At 40.1% G+C, this 19944-nt stretch overlaps 1 pseudogene; it reads right to left on the bottom strand.

The window, feature by feature from the left end:
• Positions 1-1363: 1363 nt before the first annotated feature.
• Positions 1364-17727, bottom strand: LOC148164092 (L-lactate dehydrogenase A chain pseudogene; annotated as a pseudogene).
• Between the last annotated feature and the right edge of the window lie 2217 nt (positions 17728-19944).

Here is a 19944-nt window from a genome sequence, read left to right on the forward strand (position 1 = left end):
CTTGGGAGGTGTGTATATCTTTAGGGAGGAAAAGAGTGAAGTTTGTGGTAGATAGAAGAGCATGGTCTATACTGGTTACATCAACTATGAAATGGAAAATCATTCTTTCAGAAAATAATCTATTTATTGAATATGGCCAGTGCATTCTTTGGAATTTATGGCACTACCATAAACCAAACATCTGTGAACATTCTTCCTTAGTGTCTCACAGAAAAGGTAATTTCATTATTGTAAGAACTTTTAAAAAAATAGAGATTAAATTCTGCTAGCTTTAGATTAGCTCACAATGGAGATGATTTGGAAGGCCCTTAAAAGTAATTTTGATAGCTTCCTCCAACCATTTTCAAGGTTCTTAAGGACGCTTTGTAGTTTGCTGACAAAATGCATTAAGTGTAGAAGTTTTGTTTGCAAACTGTGTTCTCTTATCTTCACTTGAGTTGTGGTTCCTTCTATTTGATTTATTTTATTTTGCCTTATTTATTTATTGTTATTATTTTAATTTTAAGAAGATAGTCTTAACCTTCCCTCCTAGTGGTGAGTATTCCAGAGAGCATTGCCATAAGGCAAAAATGGGAAATGGGAAAATTTATAATGCTGAGATTTGTGTTTCAGCAACTTGAGGCACACAAGGAAGAGAAAAAGTAGCCCCCGTTTCTTCCTACCCCTGACTGCCAATGCCCTCATCAATCAAACTCAGCCAGAAACCAGATGGTACCGAGGCCTTTGAAATGCAACCCACAAGGGTCAACAACCGACCCTTACCTCCCTAGAACAGAGCAGAGTGAGGGAAGGCAAAGAATGACTGAAAGAAACCATGCCCAGGATCAGCTCAAAGCCAAATTCATAAGGAATCTTATCACTGAATGACAATATGGCGTTCATAGTAACAGTTAAAGATTGCTTACCTGGCATCAACCAAGAGCTCTTGCTATCCACTCACTTCACATCCAATGTTGTGGGGGGGGGGTTATTTAAAATGGGAAGATATGTTTATAAACAAGGGTTTTCCAGCAGGATTTAAAGAAAGATAACTAAAGATTAGTAGTCATCATTGTTTTACAATATGTGTTTGTTTATTTTTTCACTGTTCAAAGTTTATTTAGAATTTTAGTTGGTGTGACAGATGGCTAGTTGCATTGATCCATCTAGGACCGCACCAGGTAGGGATCATCCAGCATCAGGATAGAGCTGCCCCTGCAGCTCTATGTGTGAACCAGGCCTGTCTGTAACTCTAGGAAACGGAGGTTTTCCCCAGGCCATTTCAGTATTACCACTTGAGCAATAACAGATCGGATAACAAGGACAATATACACAACCTCCAACTAGAATCCTGCTGTGGTCTAGACAGTGAAGTGGGACGCCACTAGGAAATGTTAGAATTGCAGCTCTTTGGGATCCCCCGGAGTGTACATGTGCTCTCCTTCAAATGGGCCTCTTCCTCGGCAGTCAGAGTCACCTTCTGAGATTCTACTATTCCATCCCAAGGTGCAAGGAACACTAAGGAGGACATCATCTTTTATTCCACAGAGACCCTTAATCATGGTGGAAATTGGATGCACCCGCCTAAGAGTCTTCATTATACTTTCTGCAAAATCAGCCACAGTCCAATGGCCAGAACGTGCAGCCTTTCAGGTGGCTCACCTTGTAGGCATTGCCAACCACCTGTTTGTGAACCTCTGTCTGCTGTTCCCTATCTGCATCAGCGCCTAAGTCAGGGTGCAGATTCTTTAAGGGGACACCAGCAACATTGACTCCACTCCACACGGGCATGCTAGAGTCTCCACGCTCCCCGAGGACCTGCCCACGACAGCTCAGTGGGCAAACTCCCAGCCTTTCTCCTATTAGGTAATGGAACCGGGCTGGATCCTGATTGCAACCACTTCCAATTACAGAGTTTTGGGGAAAGACACCTATCTTCCAAGCCACATAGTTCAAGATATCCACTGGATTGGAAACAACAAGCAACTTGCAGTTTGGGCTCTATTTCACAATATTACAACATAGCCTTTTGCTACTGGCATAGTTTTTTATTTTACTTCTACCACACTTTTGAGAGCTACATAAAAAATTCATATATATTTATGTAAAATTAAATATGAATACAAATACATTTTAAAATATATATAAAATATATTTTTATATGTGTACATACATGTCAAGTCATATTAATTGAAAGGCTATCTTATATGTCCATCTCCATGTAAAGGTCAGCGCATGATACTACAAGTTCCATTTAAGGCTATGACTAAGCTCCACTTTCTCCAGAGCACTACGGCCCAAAGAGAGCTTTTCCTGACCTTCTACTGACCTTCTTATCGAAACTACTCACCTGAGATTCATATGTTGGTAGGTATATTGCCTTATATTGCTCTCTTATATCATTTTTAAACTCTTAAACATTTGGGTAGTCACACATTTTTTTCTCTAAGAAGGTTTTATGCTCACTAAACACTGTTTCCTTTATACTTTTCCTCAGCCCCATGTATGGTTTTGCCACAGAGTTGGCCCTCATTAATCGAGGAGAATGCCTGGCCCTGCTAATTCACTGAATTTCTAGCTGGAACCCTCCTCAGAATATCTGGGTTTCCAGAATTGCTAGGCTCCCAAATCTGGAAGAGTGTTATTCTCTCTCTAATAAAATATATAATGATCTTTTTTAAAAAGCATAAGACAATCCATGGGAGATACACTCCTTGTTTTCAAGGTTATATGATAGAGTTGGAGGGATAGTTCCCCTAGGAAATGCCCTTTCCTCCTGAAATAACTCATCAGTACCTTGGCAGGTGGATCACCTGCTGTTACTGTTTCAGCACCTTTAGCAGAAAGTTGCTTTTTGGCAGTCCCCCTGTTAGACCCTAACAACTGGCTCCCACTAGAAGATTTAATTGAAAATCTGTAAAGTCTTCATAAAATCAGAAGTGCAACCTAAAGTGCAACTTTATTTTAGCTTACTTTGTTGTACTAGTTAGGGTTTTCCAGAGAAACAGAACCAATAGGATGTGTGTGTAAGTACATGTGTATATATACATCTATGTGTGCATATATTTATATATGAGATTCTAAGGAATTGGCTCATGTAATTTTGGAGACTGGCAGGTCCAAAATCTGCAGGGTGGGTTGGCAGCTGGGGACACAGAGAAGAGCCTATGCTGCAGTTCAAATCTGCCATCTGCTAGAGTTCTTCTCTTGCTCAGAGGAGGTTAAGTCTTTTGTTCTGAAGGTCAGGCCTTGAAATGAGTGCAAGAGGCCCACCCATTATGGAGGACAATCTGTTTTATTCAAAGTCCACCAATTTAAATGTAAATCTTATCCAAATCACTCCCTCAGAAGCATCTAGAATAATGTTTAACCAAGTATCTGCGCACCATGGCCCAGCTACATTGACACATAAAATTTGCCATTACATCTGGTTTATTACTTTATTTTAACCACAGATACCTCAACACTCCCTCGGCTTAATGTGACTTTTATGTACCCGAGAGCAGGGACCTCCTGCAGCTTATTCATCACTGTATCCACAATAACAGTTCCATAGATGGATGAACACCAAAAATTGTCTCTGTCAAAGACTATAATGTGACTGCAAACTCCAAGCTGCTTATTATCACAGCTGGGGCATCAGCAAGAGGGGCAAAGCCATCTTAATTTGGTCCAGCCTAACATGAACATCTTTAAATTCATCATTCCTAATATTGTGAAATATTAGGCTGCACGTCCTGGCCATTGGACTGTGGCTGATTTTGCAGAAAGTATAATGAAGACTCTTAGGCGGGTGCATCCAATTTCCACCATGATTAAGGGTCTCTGTGGAATAAAAGATGATGTCCTCCTTAGTGTTCCTTGCACCTTGGGATGGAATAGTAGAATCTCAGAAGGTGACTCTGACTGCCGAGGAAGAGGCCCATTTGAAGGAGAGCACATGTACACTCCGGGGGATCCCAAAGAGCTGCAATTCTAACATTTCCTAGTGGCGTCCCACTTCACTGTCTAGACCACAGCAGGATTCTAGTTGGAGGTTGTGTATATTGTCCTTGTTATCCGATCTGTTATTGCTCAAGTGGTAATACTGAAATGGCCTGGGGAAAACCTCCGTTTCCTAGAGTTACAGACAGGCCTGGTTCACACATAGAGCTGCAGGGGCAGCTCTATCCTGATGCTGGATGATCCCTACCTGGTGCGGTCCTAGATGGGTCAATGTGAAGTGGCTCCACCACTTCAGGGGCACCGCTGCCAACATGGCATCTGCTGCAGCAGCTCTTCGAAGCACATGTGTGTTCACTGTGTGTTACAGAACTCCTGGTTCCCTCACCCACCATGCCCAGTCCAACTTTTTTCTCCAATCACATGCTGGGATCCGATGCCTAAATCCAGTTTTGCATGTATTGTGCACAACTGTTCTAAAGGATCTGATTTTGTGCACTGTAGATATCAGGTGACTCACTTGGAGGCCATAGGGGCACATACTTAAATGGATCATCCTAAATATGCAATCCATAATAAACAGATTTCTACTCATGACACAAGCCAAATCATATTACCCTACATTGTCACAGGGACAGGAAGTGTGCTTGTTACTTGATAAAGGAGACTCTATTTCTCTTGGCACACTGTAGCTTTTTGATACCTGTCTTCCTGCTCCTCTCCCTTGTCACTTGTCCTTTACACACACGCATGCACCTCCTCCTTCCTTTTTTGCCAAATATTTCTCTACCTTAGTATTTTCCCCAAGTGTGGAATGGGAATAATGTTCATTCTAGAATTTGAGCAGCTTTTTTTGTGAAATTCTCTTGTTCTCAGTAAGGACTGTCAGTTGATCTTCTGCCTCTTGCCCTGTTCGTACTTACAAGCTAGAGCATCACAGCCAGGCAGGTGGTAGTCATGATGCTTGTGTCACTAACCTAAATGAAACAAGGCAGTAGACCTACAAGTCACTTACTGTGCCTTGTCTCTCCTGCTTCCTTCCCTCCTGCTAGTTTTTTCAGATCTATATTTACAGATGGAGTCAATGTGCAGACCAGGTGATTTTGCTCTTGAACAGGAAATAGATGGAAATATTTGCAAAGAAAAGATTCATAATTGTTGGACACAATTTGAGTCTAATAACTTTGGAAAAAAATGTTTATGCTGGAGGTGGAGCAAGATGGCGGAAGGGTAGGAGACCTGGATTTCGTCTGGTCTCGGAATTCAGCTGAATAGGGATCAAACCATTCTGAACACCTACAAACTCAACAGGAGATCGAAGAAAAGAATAGCAACAACCCTCTAAACAGAAAAGCGACCACTTACTGGAAGGTAGGACGAAGGTGCGGAGAAGTGAATCCGAGGCGATATTAGGGAGGATAGACGGCAGAGGAGGGGGCCTCCGCTGGCCGCTTCTGGCAAGTGATAGAGCCGCGGAGCACAAAATCGGAACTTTTAGAAGTCGGCTCCACTGAGGGACGTTGCTCCAGTGGCTACGCTGGGGGTGGAACCCTCGCGGGACAGTGTGGTCTCAGGACCTTGGGGTCACAGAAATTCTGGGGGTGCCTGAGTGCGGCAGAACTCCCAGGTATCGGAGCGGGGAAGCCGGCTGCAGAGACGGAGCCGAGGCGTGGGCTCTCAGCTCGGGGTTGCCATAAACTGTGATCCGCGGCCCAGTCGGGCCACTGCTCCTCCAGCAGGGACCCAACAAGCGGCAGATCTGGGGAGACTCCCCCTCCTCCCCCAGGAGGAGCAGTGCAGGAGCGCACCGCAGGGATCTGCTGGGTTTGGAGACTCCACCCGGTGTCGGGTGCCAGAGATAGAAACACTCGGTCACAGGCCGGGTGAGCATGGAGTGCGGCTGGAGACCAGGGAGACAGGAGTGACTGCTTTTCTCTGGGGGTGCACTGAGGAGCGGGGCCCCGAGTTCTCAGCTCCTCCGGGCAGAGATTGGGAGGCCGCCATTTTCACTCACGCCCTCCAAAGCTGTACCGAGAGCTTTCAGGGAACAAAAGCTCCCAAGAGCAAACCCGAGCAGATTGCTTAGCCTGGACCGACAAGGGCGGGGTAATTCCACCTCCGGCAAAGACATTTGGAAACCACGGCAACAGGCCCCTCCCCGAGAAGATCAGCACGAACAGCCAGCCAAGACCAAGTTTACTGATCAATGAGAACAGGAGAACTCCAGCGCTAGGGGAATACTGCACATAGAATTCATGGCTTTTTTACCATGATTCATTATTCTTTCAAAGTTAATTTTTTTAACTGTTTTTTTTTTTTAATTTTTCTTTTTCCCTTTTTCAACCAACATCAGTCCCTTTTTTAAAAAACTTTTTATTTTTCATTTTTAGAGTCACATTCTATCCCTTCATAGTAGTTACCCTTATTTTTGGCATATATATATAAGTTGTTCTATCTTTAAAATTTTTAGATACAGTTTCTTCTAACAGATCAAAATATACCCTAAATCACTAGTGTATGGCTTTGTTCTAGTCTCCTGCCTGATCACATTCCCTCCCTTTTTCTTCCTTTTTTTTTATCTTCTTCTTTCTTTTTTCAAACAACTTCTTATCTTATCAATTCCTTTTATAAAATCTTTTATAATTTTCATCTTTACAATCATCTTCCATCCCTTCATTTTATCAACCCTTATTTTGTACAGATAAGTCTTTCTTCCTTTAAAATTTTAGGAGGCACTTTCTTCTAACAGATCAAAATACACCCAAAATCTAGTGTGTGGCACTGATATATGCACTAGCCTGATCATATTTGATCATATTCTGTTTTTTTTTGTTTTGTTCTGTTTTTGTTTGTTTTTATCTTTATGTTTTTCTTTTTTTTTTTTCTTTCTTTTTTCTTTCTTTCCCTTTCTTTTCCCCTGGTTTCAGGTCTTTTCTGATTTGTTTAGAGTATATTTGCTGGGGACGTTGTTAACCTGTTAGCATTTTGTTCTCTCATTCATCTATTCTCCTCTGGACAAAATGACAAGATGAAAAAAAATCACCTCAGCAAAAAGAACAAGAGGTAGTACCATCTGCCAGGGACCTACTCAATACGGACATTAATTCGATGTCAGACCTAGAGTTCAGAATCATGATTTTAAAGATACTAGCTGAGCTTGAAAAAAGCATGGAAGTTATTAGAGACACCCTTCCTGGAGAAATAAAAGAACTAAAATCTAACCAAATCAAAATCAAAAAGGCTATTAATGAGGTGCAATCAAAAATGGGGGCACTAACTGCTAGGATAAATGAGGCAGAAGAGAGAATTAGCGATATAGAAGACCAAATGATGGAAAACAAAGAAGCTGAGAAAAAGAGATAAACAACTACAGGATCACGAGGGCAGAATTCGAGAGAGAAGCAATACGATAAGACAAAACAACATTAGAATAATTGGGATCCCAGAAGAAGAAGAAAGAGAGAGGGGGCAGAAGGTATATTGGAGCAAATTATAGCAGAGAACTTCCCTAATGTGGGGAAGGAAATAGGCATCAAAATCCAGGAGGCACAGAGAACCCCTCTCAAAATCAATAAAAATAGGTCAACACCCTGACATCTAATAGTAAAACTTATGAGTCTCAGAGACAAAGAGAAAATCTTGAAAGCAGCTCGGGACAAGGGATATGTAACCTATAATGGTAGAAACATTAGATTGGCAACAGACCTATCCACAGAGACCTGGCAGGCCAGAAAGGACTGGCATGATATTTTCAGAGCACTAAACGAGAAAAATATGCAGCCAAGAATACTATATCCAGCTAGGGTGTCATTGAAAATAGAAGGAGAGATAAAAAGCTTCCAGGACAAACAAAAACTAAAGGAATTTGCAAACACGAAACCAGCCCTCCAAGAAATATTGAAAGGGGTCCTCTAAGCAAAGAGAGAGCCTAAAAGCAGCATAGACCAGAAAGGAACACAGACAATATATAGTAACAGTCACCTTACAGGCAATACAATGGCACTAAATCCATATCTTTCAGTAGTTACCCTGAATGTAAATGGGCTAAATGCCCCAATCAAAAGACACAGGCTATCAGATTGGATTAAAAAACAAGACCCATCAATATGCTGTCTGCAAGAGACTCATTTTAGACCCAAAAACACCCCCAGATTGAAAGTGAGGGGGTGGAAAACCATTTACCATGTTAGTGGACACCAAAAGAAAGCTGGGGTGGCAATCCTTATATCAGACAAATTAGATTTTAAAACAAAGACTGTAATAAGAGATGAGGAAGGACACTACATCCTACTTAAAGGGTCTATCCAACAAGAAGATCTAACAATTGTAAATATCTATGCCCCTAACATGGGAGCAGCCAATTATATAAGGCAATTAATAACAAAAGCAAAGAAACACATTGACAACAATACAATAATAGTGGGGTACTTTAACACCACCCTGACTGAAATGGACAGATCATCTAAGCAAAAGATCAACAAGGAAATAAAGACTTTAAATGACACACTGGACCAAATGGACTTCACAGACATATTCAGATCATTCCATCCCAAAGCAATGGAATATACATTCTTCTCTCCATGGAACATTCTCCAGAATAGATCACATCCTAGGTCACAAATCAGGTCTCAACCGGTACCAGAAGATTGAGATTATTCCCTACATATTTTCAGACCACAATGCTTTGAAACTAGAACTCAATCACAAGAGGAAAGTTGGAAAGAACTCAAGTACACGGAGGCTAAAGAGCATCCTACTAAAGAATGAATGGGTCAACCAGGAAATTAAAGAAGAATTAAAAAAAATTCATGGAAACCAATGAAAATGAAAACACAACTGTTCAAAATCTTTGGGATACAGCAAAGGCAGTCCTAAGAGGAAAGTATATAGCAATACAAGCCTTTCTCAAGAAACAAGAAAGGTCTCAAATACACAACCTAACTCTACACCTAAAGGAGCTAGAGAAAAAAGAGCAAATAAAACCTAAACCCAGCAGGAGAAGAGAAATAATAAAGATCAGAGCAGAAATGAATGAAATAGAAACCAAAAGAACGGTAGAACAGATCAATGAAACTAGGAGCTGGTTCTTTGAAAGAATTAACGAGATTGATAAACCCCTGGGCAGACTTATCCAAAAGAAAAGAGAAATGACCCAAATCAACAAAATCATGAATGAAAGAGGAGAGATCACAACCAACACCAAAGAAATACAAACAATTATAAGAATATATTATGAGCAACTCTATGCCAGCAACTTGGATAACCTGGAAGAAATGGATGCCTTCCTAGAGAGGTATCAAGTACCAAAATTGAGCCAGGAAGAAATAGAAAACCTGAACAGACCTATAATCACTAAGGAAATTGAAGCAGTCATCAAAAATCTCCCAACAAACAAAAGCCCAGGGCCAGATGGCTTCCCAGGGGAATTCTACCAAACATTTAAAGAAGAATTAATACCTATCCTCCTGAAACTGTTCCAAAAAACAAAAATGGAAGGAAAACTTCCAAATTCATTTTATGAGGCCACCATTACCTTGATCTCAAAACCAAAGACCCCATCAAAAAGGAAAATTACAGACCAATATCCTTGATGAACATGGGTGCAAAAATTCTCACCAAAATACTAGCCAATAGGATCCAACAGTACATTAAAAGGATTATTCACCATGACCAAATGGGATTTATCCCTGGGCTTCAAGGTTGGTTCACCATCCACAAATCAATCAACGTGACACAATACATTAACAAAAGAACAAGAATCATATGATTCTCTCAATAGATGCAGAAAAAGCATTTGACAAAGCACAGCATCCTTTCTTGATCAAAACTCTTCAGAGTATAGGGATAGAGGGTACATACCTCAATATCATAAAAGCCATCTATGAAAAACCTACAGCAAATATCATTCTCAATGGGGAAAAGCTGAGAGCTTTCCCCCTAATGTCAGGAACATGGCAGGGATGTCCACTATCTCCACTGCTATTCAACATAGTATTAGAAGTCCTAGCCACAGCAATCAGAAAACGAAAAGAAATCAAAGGCATCCAAATCAGCAAAGAGGAAGTCTAACTCTCACTCTTTGCAGATGATATGATACTTTATGTGGAAAACCCAAAAGAGTCCACCCCAAAACTGCTAGAACTCATACAGGAATTCAGTAAAGTGGCAGGATATAAAATCAATGCACAGAAATCAGTGGCATTTCTATACACCAACAACAAGACAGAAGAGAGAGAAATTAAGGAGTCGATCCCATTTACAATTGCACCCAAAACCATAAGATACCTAAGAATAAATTTAACCAAAGAGGCAAAGAATCTGTACTCAGAAAACTATAAAATACTCATGAAAGAAATTGAGGAAGACACAAAGAAATGGAAAAACGTTCCATGCTCATGGATTGGAAGAACAAACATTGTGAAGATGTCAATGCTACCTAGAGCAATCTACACATTCAGTGCAATCCCCATCAAAATACCATCCACTTTTTTCAAAGAAATGGAACAAATAATCCTAAAATTTGTATGGAACCAGAAGAGACCCTGAATAGCCAGAGGAATGTCGAGAAAGAAAAGCAAAGCCAGCAGCATCACAATTCCGGACTTCCAGCTCTATTACAAAGCTGTCATCATCAAGACAGTATGGTACTGGCACAAAAACAGACACATCAATCAATGGAACAGAATAGAGAGCCCAGAAATGGACCCTCAACTCTATGGTCAACTAATCTTTGACAAAGCAGGAAAGAATGTCCAATGGAAAAAAGACAGTCTCTTCCACAAATGGTGTTGGGAAAATTGGACAGCCACATGCAGAAGAATGAAACTGGACCATTTCCTTACACCACACACAAAAATAGACTCCCAATAGTTGAAAGACCTAAACGTGAGACAGGAGTCCATCAAAATCCTAAAGGAGAACACAGGTAGCAACCTCTTCGACCTCAGTTGCAGCAACTTCTTCCTAGAAACATTGCCAAAGGCAAGGGAAGCAAGGGCAAAAATGAACTATTGGGATTTCATCAAGATAAAAAGCTTTTGCACAGCAAAAGAAACAGTCAGCAAAACCAAAAGAGAACCGACAGAATGGGAGAAAATATTTGCAAATGACATATCAGATAAAGGGCTAGTATCCAAAATCTATAAAGAACTTATCAAACTCAACACCCAAAGAACAAATAATCCAATCAAGAAATGGGCAGAAGACATGAACAGACATTTTTCCAAAGAAGACATCCAAATGGCCAACAGACACATGAAAAAGTGCTCAGCATTGCTTGGCATCAGGGAAATCCAAATCAAACCTCAATGAAATACCACCTCACACCAGTCAGAATGGCTAAAATTAACAAGTCAGGAAACGACAGATGTTGGTGGGGATGCGGAGAAAGGGGAACCCTCCTACACTGTTGGTGGGAATGCAAGCTGGTGCAACCACTCTGGAAAACAATATGGAGATTCCTCAAACAGGTTGAAATAGAGCTACCATCCGATCCAGCATTTGCACTACTGGGTATTTACCCCAAAGATACAAATGTAGGGATCCGAAGGGGTACATGCACCCCAATGTTTATAGCAGCAATGTCCACAATAGCCAAACTGTGGAAAGAGCCAAGATGTCCATCACCAGAAGAATGGATAAAGAAGATGTGGTATATATCCACAATGGAATATTATGCAGCCATCAAAAGGAATGAGATCTTGCCATTTGCAACGACATGGATGGAACTGGAGGGTGTTATGCTTAGTGAAATAAGTCAATCAGAGAAAGACATGTATCATATGACCTCACTGATATGAGGAATTCTTAATCTCAGGAAACAAACTGAGGGTTGCTGGAGTGGTGGGGGGGTGGGAGGGATGGGGTGGCTGGGTGATAGACATTGGGGAGGGTATGTGCTATGGTGAGCACTGTGACTTGTGCAAGACTGTTGAATCACAGATCTGTACCTCTGAAACAAATAATGTGATATATGTTAAGAAAAAAAAAAGAAGATAGCAGGAGGGGAAGAATGAAGGGGAGTAAATCGGAGGGGGAGATGAACCATGAGAGACTATGGACTCAGAGAAATAAACTTAGGGTTCTAGAGGGGAGGGGGGTGGGAGGATGGGTTAGCCTGGTGATGGGTATTAAAGAAGGCATGTTCTGCGTGGAGCACTGGGTGTTATGCACAAGCAATGAATCATGGAACACTACATCAAAAAAAAAATGTTTATGGTGCACTCTGTTTTACGTTTTCTTCTCTATGAAAATAGTGTAACATGTAGGAAACTCAGACAGAAACAAGTTTGTTAGTGAATATTTTTAACTATGGAGTGTTTACTTAGTTTTCTTGCTCTGAACACCAGAATCTTGACTAGACAAATGAGTTATGACCTGCCCAGTTCTGATTTTTTCCAGAATACTGATTCTTGACCTTGTAGGGTCACAGTTCTCTTTGAGGGTCTAAAGAAAATCATGGATGCATTACCTAGGAAAATTGACATATTGACATGAAATTTTGTGTAAATCTTTAGTCTTGATCTAAATATCCCTGCAAGTCTACCCACATGATTTCATTTAAGACTCTTGATCTATGACAAGGGATTTTGCTTACTCCAGATTTTGTAAAGGATTAATTGAGAATAGTGGATCCTACTCATATTCTGAAAAGAAGCTGTATTATTTCACTAAATTATTAACCTAACAGTGAATCTCAAATGAATGGCAGTGGTTTTGTCACAGACTTCCCATTTCCTTCTCTAGGAGCTAGTCTCTGTCCTGGGGTAGCTCAGATTTCATGGTCCCTCAAGCTATAATAGGACCTGCTACTCTTCTTCTGGAGCCTTACTGGGGCATACATGTTTATAGTCAAGACCTAACTCACTCTTCACTTATGCACTGTGTAAATTTCTTTTTAAGTACAAACTCTCTCAACTGTATAGCTAAGGAGTTCTTTTTCTCTCTTAAAAAAATTCCTGCTACCAGTAAGCTCCCAAAGGACTTTTCTCTCTGTTTGCAGGAAGCTGCAGTTTACGACCTATCTTTGTATTGAGTATGTTCCATCACTCTTTGTTCTGTGCTCTTTGCTATCCTTAGGGGCTGGAAGAAGTTTTGAAACACCTTTGGTTGAAAAAAATGTCTTTGTAATTGAGGTTTGAGCTACAAGCAGATCCCTTGCCCCAAATAAGGTAGAAACATGTAAGCCATTGTACCTCCTGTCCCTCTCCCCCAACCACTGGCTGAAGCATCTAGACTGCCCCCCCATTACCTTGTTATGCTCAGTAGGCAATGGCAGATTGAGTAGAGAATGTAAGCAGAAAGTAAACTCACTTTATTTCATAATTATCCAGTCTTATCTCACAACTTTAATCCAGATACTTTTAGAAATTTGCTTCAGGCTGAGGTTTTAAAGCAAAATTTTATGTTGTGAAACATTTTGAATCCCATATCCAAGCAAATAAAATCCAAGAAGGCAAAAATTATTTCTAAGGCCTGTAAGTTTAAAGGCAGTTAATATATTCATTCATTCTTTAACCCATTAATTATATAACATAGAGAGTAAATATGAAATAAGCCTTCTGCCTTCTCAAAAATTACTGAATGATAAAAATAAAGATTTCAGATAAGAGATCAACTATTAGCCTTGGATTCAACCTACATAATAGACCTTGTGGAACCAAACATCATTTTCAAGTTTCTAGTGATTTAACAATCTGCTCTTAGGAGCTGGTAGAAGCTGGGTCCAGCACATCCTATATCAAGTATCCATCTTATTGGGTTCTCTATTCTGTTTCATTGGTCTATTTATCTGTTTCTATCTTAATTGATACAGATTTATAATAAATATTGGTAGGCTAAATCTTTCCATTTTATTCTTTTTGGGGTAGGGATGTTGGGTGTTTGTGGGGTTTTATTTTCTTATAAAGAAGAGCCATATTTAGTTTCTGTTGTTCAATTTAGATTCTGCTGAATCAGTATTAACTCTTTTAGGAAATTGAAATGCAACCTCCTGCATGCAACTGGTCTTCTGGAAGGTAAAAGAGCTGAAAGGAAAGAAGTAATCACTTTGCCCGAGAATATCTTAAATCTCTGCATTGCTCTTTTGATGACTTCTCTGGCCTCCACTGTTGGCAGGAGTTTGGTCTATAATGGCATGATGTTTCTTGACACTTTCAAAGAGAAGAGGAAAGGAGAAGTGCTGTTGAGGTTTATTACATTTTAAAGGTTAAATTTCCACAGTAATTTCTAAACTTGTGCCTAGGAGGTAGGAAGGAAGAATTAAGTTGGTATGAATTTTTGACTCATCTTTATAGTGTGTGAATGACAGTGGAAGATAGTTTCAGGTTGAAGTAATGGATCCATGACTATCACAAAGGTCATTTCTCAGGTTACCTACATTTATATTTTCTTTAAATACCTATAGCCATCATACTACTCACAGTTAAAAACATCTTTACCTAACAAAATTATAATTTTCTTTAGATTTTCTACATATAATATAAACAAGAATAGAGATTTTCCTCACAAAATATATGGAAATAAATGTAAACTTTTTCAGTGCACTTTGTTAACATAAAGGTTTTGGTCATTTGGGGGGGGTTGGACAAAACCCAAAATACCCAGTGCAATCCTTAATTTTATGTGTCAATTTGGGTAGGCCATGGTAACCAGATATGTGGTCAAACACTAGTCAAAATGTTGCTGTTGAAGATATTTTGTAGATGATATTGACATTTAAATAAGTAGTCTCTGAGTAAAGCAGATTACCTTCCATATTGTGGGTGGGCCTCACCCAAACAATTGAAGGTCTTAAGAAAAAAAAGACTGGCGATGTTTCCTATGGGGAGTGCCAGCAGACTGCCTTTGGACTCAAGCTGCCCCATCAAATTCTTCCCTGAGTCTCTAGCCTGCAGCCCTCACCTACAGATTCCAGACTTGCCAACATCTACAATTACATAAACCAATTCCTTAAAATCAATCAATCAATCAATCATTCAGTCTCTCTCTCTCCGTGTGTGTGTGTGTGTGTGTGTGTGTGTGTGTGTGTGTGTGTATGTATATGAATATCTTCTTGTTTCTGTTTCTCTGGAAAACCCTGACAGTCCTACCAGAAACCACCAAAGTTATCTAATGCTTTATAAGGATGTATATGTATAGCTATGACAGCACACTTTCATTTTGCTACTGTTACCTACTGTTAGCTATTGTTACCTACTGTTACCTACTATTATCTACTGTTACCTACTGTTAGCTACTGTTAGCTACTGTTACCTACTGTTACCTACTGTTAGTTACTGTTACCTACTGTTAGCTACTGTTATCTACTGTTACCTACTGTTAGCTACTGTTATCTGTTACCTACTGTTAGCTACTGTTACCTACTGTTACCTACTGTTATGCTATTGGCCTCTAAAGTATAGTCTTGACATGGTACTTGCTGATAGGGATCAGAGGTTACTCCTGCAGAGACTTACGACAACTAAGGAAAAAAGTGTTAATTTTAAACTTGTTGTAAGAGGAAAAGTTAATTTAAATTCTGTCCCCAGTGCTTGTGATACTTGGTAAAACTGGCACATACCTAAAGAGATTGGCAGTATACCTGGGTACAATATATTTGGAAAGCAATAAATATAAAAGGTGTATATAACTGTTTATATCTTTTGACTTAATATTCCAAGTTCTAGGTTTTTGTTTTCAAAACTTATCTAGAAAATTAGAAAAACACTATGCACATATATATGTATATATAATACATACATAACAGTATATATATATATTGATCTATAATTAGTTATCAGATACAGTTATATAGTTGTATATATTATATATACTTAGTTTTTTAGTTGTGGGCTGAATCATGCTTCCCCCAAATTCACATGTTGAAGTCCTAAACCCCCTGTAGCTCAGAATGTAACCATATTTGTAGATAAGGTCTTTAAAGAAGAAATTCAGTTAAAATGAGGTCTTTAGGGTGGGCCCTAATCCAATATGACTGTTGTCCTTATAAGAAATGGAAATTCGGACACAGACATGCACACACACGCAGAAGAAAGACCACGGGTAGCTAGAGGGAGAAGATGTCCATCTACAAGTCTAGGAGAGAGGAATAAGAAGAAATCAACTCTGCCAACACCTTGATCTTAAGACTTCTAGCGTCCAGAACTGTGGGAAGATCAATTTCTATTGCTTATACTATCCAGTCTGACACTTTGTTATGGCAGTCCTAGCAAACTAATACTTGTTTAAATACGTATGTCTATACAGATTAGTTCTAAGACTAAATAAAATCTAAATAAGCAATAGCAGGAAGATATTTAGATTTAAATTGATGTATCACTAGGTTGGACTATTATATAGTCCTTAAAATGAAAATTAAGAGACTTTATTGAAAAGAAATTACAATAGGATATAAACAAACAATAGAATATTATCCAACAGTCAAAAACAAAACAAAACTGCATACATTCACATGCATAATGCTCCAAAACATAGCACTTGAATGATTTAAAAAAAAACAACAATGTGATTTACCATTTGATACCGTTAATATAAATGGGAAAGCACTTTCACAATGAATAGTTTATATAGCTCATGGATAGATATGCACTTAGATAAAGGTAGATAATATGTATTGGAAGAAAATACCTTAAGTGTATAAGCATGGGTCCCTGTGCGTGGAGTCTGGGACTGGGATATACAAGGCGGGGAACTAGCCAGGAAACTAAATATCCTGAGGAGCATGGATGAACTGATGCAGATAATGTGCCTGGAGGCAGAGACAGCCAAAGAGGCTTGATTATATCCAACTCTGCCTCTGAAGTGCAACTGGAAACAAAGAGATGGTAGTGAAAGACGAGAATGCAAAAAAGTCTATCCTATAGTGAAACCTCTATAACAGAATTTATAGGGCTGAACAAGAAATTAAAGAACAGGGGTGCCTGGGTGGCTCAGCCATTAAGCATCTGCCTCCAGCTCAGATCATGATCCCAGGGTCTTGGGATGGAGCCCCGTGTTGGGCTCCCAGCTCAGTGGGAAATCTGCTTCTCTCTCTCTCTCTCTCTCCCTCTGCCCCTCCCTACCACTCGTTCTCTCTCTCTCTCTCAAATAAACAAATAAAATCTTTATAAAAAAGAAACTGAATAACAGAAAAATAGATAAATAATGGTGGTAACACTGAGGGTAAATTTAGTTCTTTATTTTTGTGTTGAGAGATTTTTTTACTTTGGTTATTATTTTTGTCCTATAAATCAAATTCCTGAGGCAAAATAAAAGAATGAAAAGTTGCCTTTAGTCCAAGATCCTCATTGTGGTATTCTGTTCTTTCCAGAGAAAATAAATAACCTGGCTGTTGTCATCAACAAAACAAAATAGATATAATTATCCAAAAATTCAAGCAAAATTCTACGGTGACCTAAATTATGTATTCAGTCAAAGCCCAAAGTGAATTTGCCACTAGAGATATGGCTTGAGCTGAGTTTTGTCTTTTTCATTCTGTTCTCCTTATGGTTTCTTGTTCGCAGTTCCGTCTCCCTCTCTCCCGCTCTCCCTCCAACAAACACCTAAAATAAGTTTTTGACCTCCTAGCTTCTCCTTGTACCCTGCTGTCAAATGTAGTAAAGAGAACAAAGAAAAGCCAATTTGATTCTGACTGCTCTGAGACCTTCAGTAGTCATCTCAGTCACTGGGGGAGAAAAGAAATCCTGCCCACAGACGCCAAGTCGCTCCTCGCCCACGGGCACTGGCCGGTGCACGGAGCTGCTGCGCGGGCAGAATTCTGTGAGTGGGCTCTCGGTGGCTGAGAGAATCCAGGGGAGGAGAGTCCATCACGTGGAGGTGGCTTTTGAAATTAGATCAAACTTCAAACCTTTTCATTATAGTCAGCTATGATTTTTTTCCACCTTGAGGTGAAAAGCTTTAAACGCTGGGCAGTGATTCTCAACTCCCAGTGCATGTTACAATCACCTGGGATGTTTTCAAACATATCCGGGTGTGCGCACCAAACTCGGACCCAATGAATCAGCATCGCTGGGGGTGGATCACGGGTATTGGGAAATCAGATGTGCAGCCCGCGCCATGAACTACTGGGCTAGAATCCTCATTTATTCAGTTTAACTCTTCTGTAGTAAATAGAGTCACCGTGTTTAGCGTTAGTGTCAGCCGTCTCCTGTAACAGATGTCGGGAGACTCTTACCTGTTTCTAATGAGACTGGCTTCTCTGTCAGCTTGGATATTGAAAAAGAGGAGCATAGTGATGGGATTATTTCTTTTTAGAATGAGACCTTATTATTCTGTTGTTAATGTGACTTACTGTTGAAATGAATGAATTTACAGGCAGGAGGCACTCTTTTATTTTATATTGCTAATCAGAAATATGTGAAAATATCTCCCCGCCCATATTTCTTATTAAAAAACAAAGCAGATCAGGATAATTTTTAAAACTGATTCTCTAGAAGCCTTTCAGAAATGTGGGAGTCACTAGTAAAAGTGTAAATAAATATTCTTTTCAGAGTTTAACTTAGACAAGATGTCAGATTTTGATCTCAATTGCATGCTTCTCCCCCAGTTGTATTAAGTAATTAATTTAGAGAGATAAGAGAAGGGACTCAGAGGGAGGTTGAATACCCTTCTTTCATGGGTACAAACCTGCTATGTCTCCCACCTTTAAAAAAAACAATAAAACTTCTCATCGATCCTATATCCTTTCCAAGTGACATCCCATATCTGTATCCCTTTAGAAAGAGTAGTTTATAATTGTTTTTTCATTCTCATTTTTCCTGCTCCTGTTCTCACTTTAACTCTTTCGAGCCAAGTTTTGTCCTTGCATTCCACTGAATTATCTTTTATAAAGGTCACTAATAACCTCCTTGCATTCAAAAACAATGGTTACATCTCAGCCCCAGGTCTTACTCATCTCATCAGTAGAATGTAGCAAGGTCATTACTCTCTTGATCCTCTACTCCACCACTTTCTCGTGATCCCCATGCCATCTCCCAGAGTGCTCTTCTCTCTGCTGTGCTGGTTCCTCCTCATCTCCCTGATCATTCCTATCAGGTTGTCGCAGGGCTCCTTCCCCTGCCCACTCTCGACCCTTCCTCTAGAGCCAAGGAGATTTCATATATCCTAAAATTCCACATATATTTTAATGTCTACCCATTTGTATTTCCATCTTCTACCTTTATCCTGAAGTATAAACTCATTTGTCAACATCTCCTGTTGGATGTTAATATCTTTAGTTTAATACACAAAATGAACTCTTGTTTCTTTCCTCCTCCAAACTATTCCTCCCACAGTCCTCCCTATCTTAGTAAATGGCGACGTTGTTCTACCAGTTGCTTGGCCAAAAATCTTGCCTTCATCCCTGATTTCTTTCTTCAATACTCCATAGCCAATTAATTAGCTAATCCTGACAACTCCACCTTTGAAATTATCCAGAATACTACCACCTCCACTGCTACCAGCCCCTTCCTGATTACCGTCACCTGTCATGTGGATTATTCTAGTAGCCCACTTACTGTCCTTTGTGTTCCCATCCTTGCCAGCTCTTCTCCTCCAGTCCTCTCACCCCACTGCACAAAGCAGCACACAGCTCCACACATAAGCCAGGTATATCATTCCTTGTTCAAGACCCTTGCAAGCTGCAATGCTTGGGATACACAGTCACTTAAGGGTCAGACTCCTGGTTTCCCCTCAGGTCGTGATCTAGGGCTTGTGAGATCTGAGATTGAGCCGTGTTGAGCTCTGTGCTTAGCATGGAGTCTGCTTAAAAGACTCTCTTTCCCTCTCCCTCTGCCTCCAGCCCCCCCACCCGCCCCCACTCAGGCTAGCATGCTCGCAGGTGCCTGCCCTCTCTCTCTCTCCCATAAATAAAGAAATAAATCTTCAAAACAAAACAAAACAAAAAAACCCTTGCAAGCCTCCCCCATGGTTTGGAATAGAGACCAAATCCTCATGGTGACCTCTGAGGTCCCACATAACTGGGCCCTACCACCTTTGGCCTCTTCTCTTAGAACTGTCATGCCTGCTCACTAGCCCCAGCACAAT

Source organism: Eumetopias jubatus, unplaced genomic scaffold (assembly GCF_037043125.1).
Source record: "Eumetopias jubatus isolate StellerSeaLion01/CBP00866 unplaced genomic scaffold, mEumJub1_p1.0 scaffold_6, whole genome shotgun sequence".
NCBI classification, from domain to species: Eukaryota; Metazoa; Chordata; class Mammalia; order Carnivora; family Otariidae; genus Eumetopias; species Eumetopias jubatus.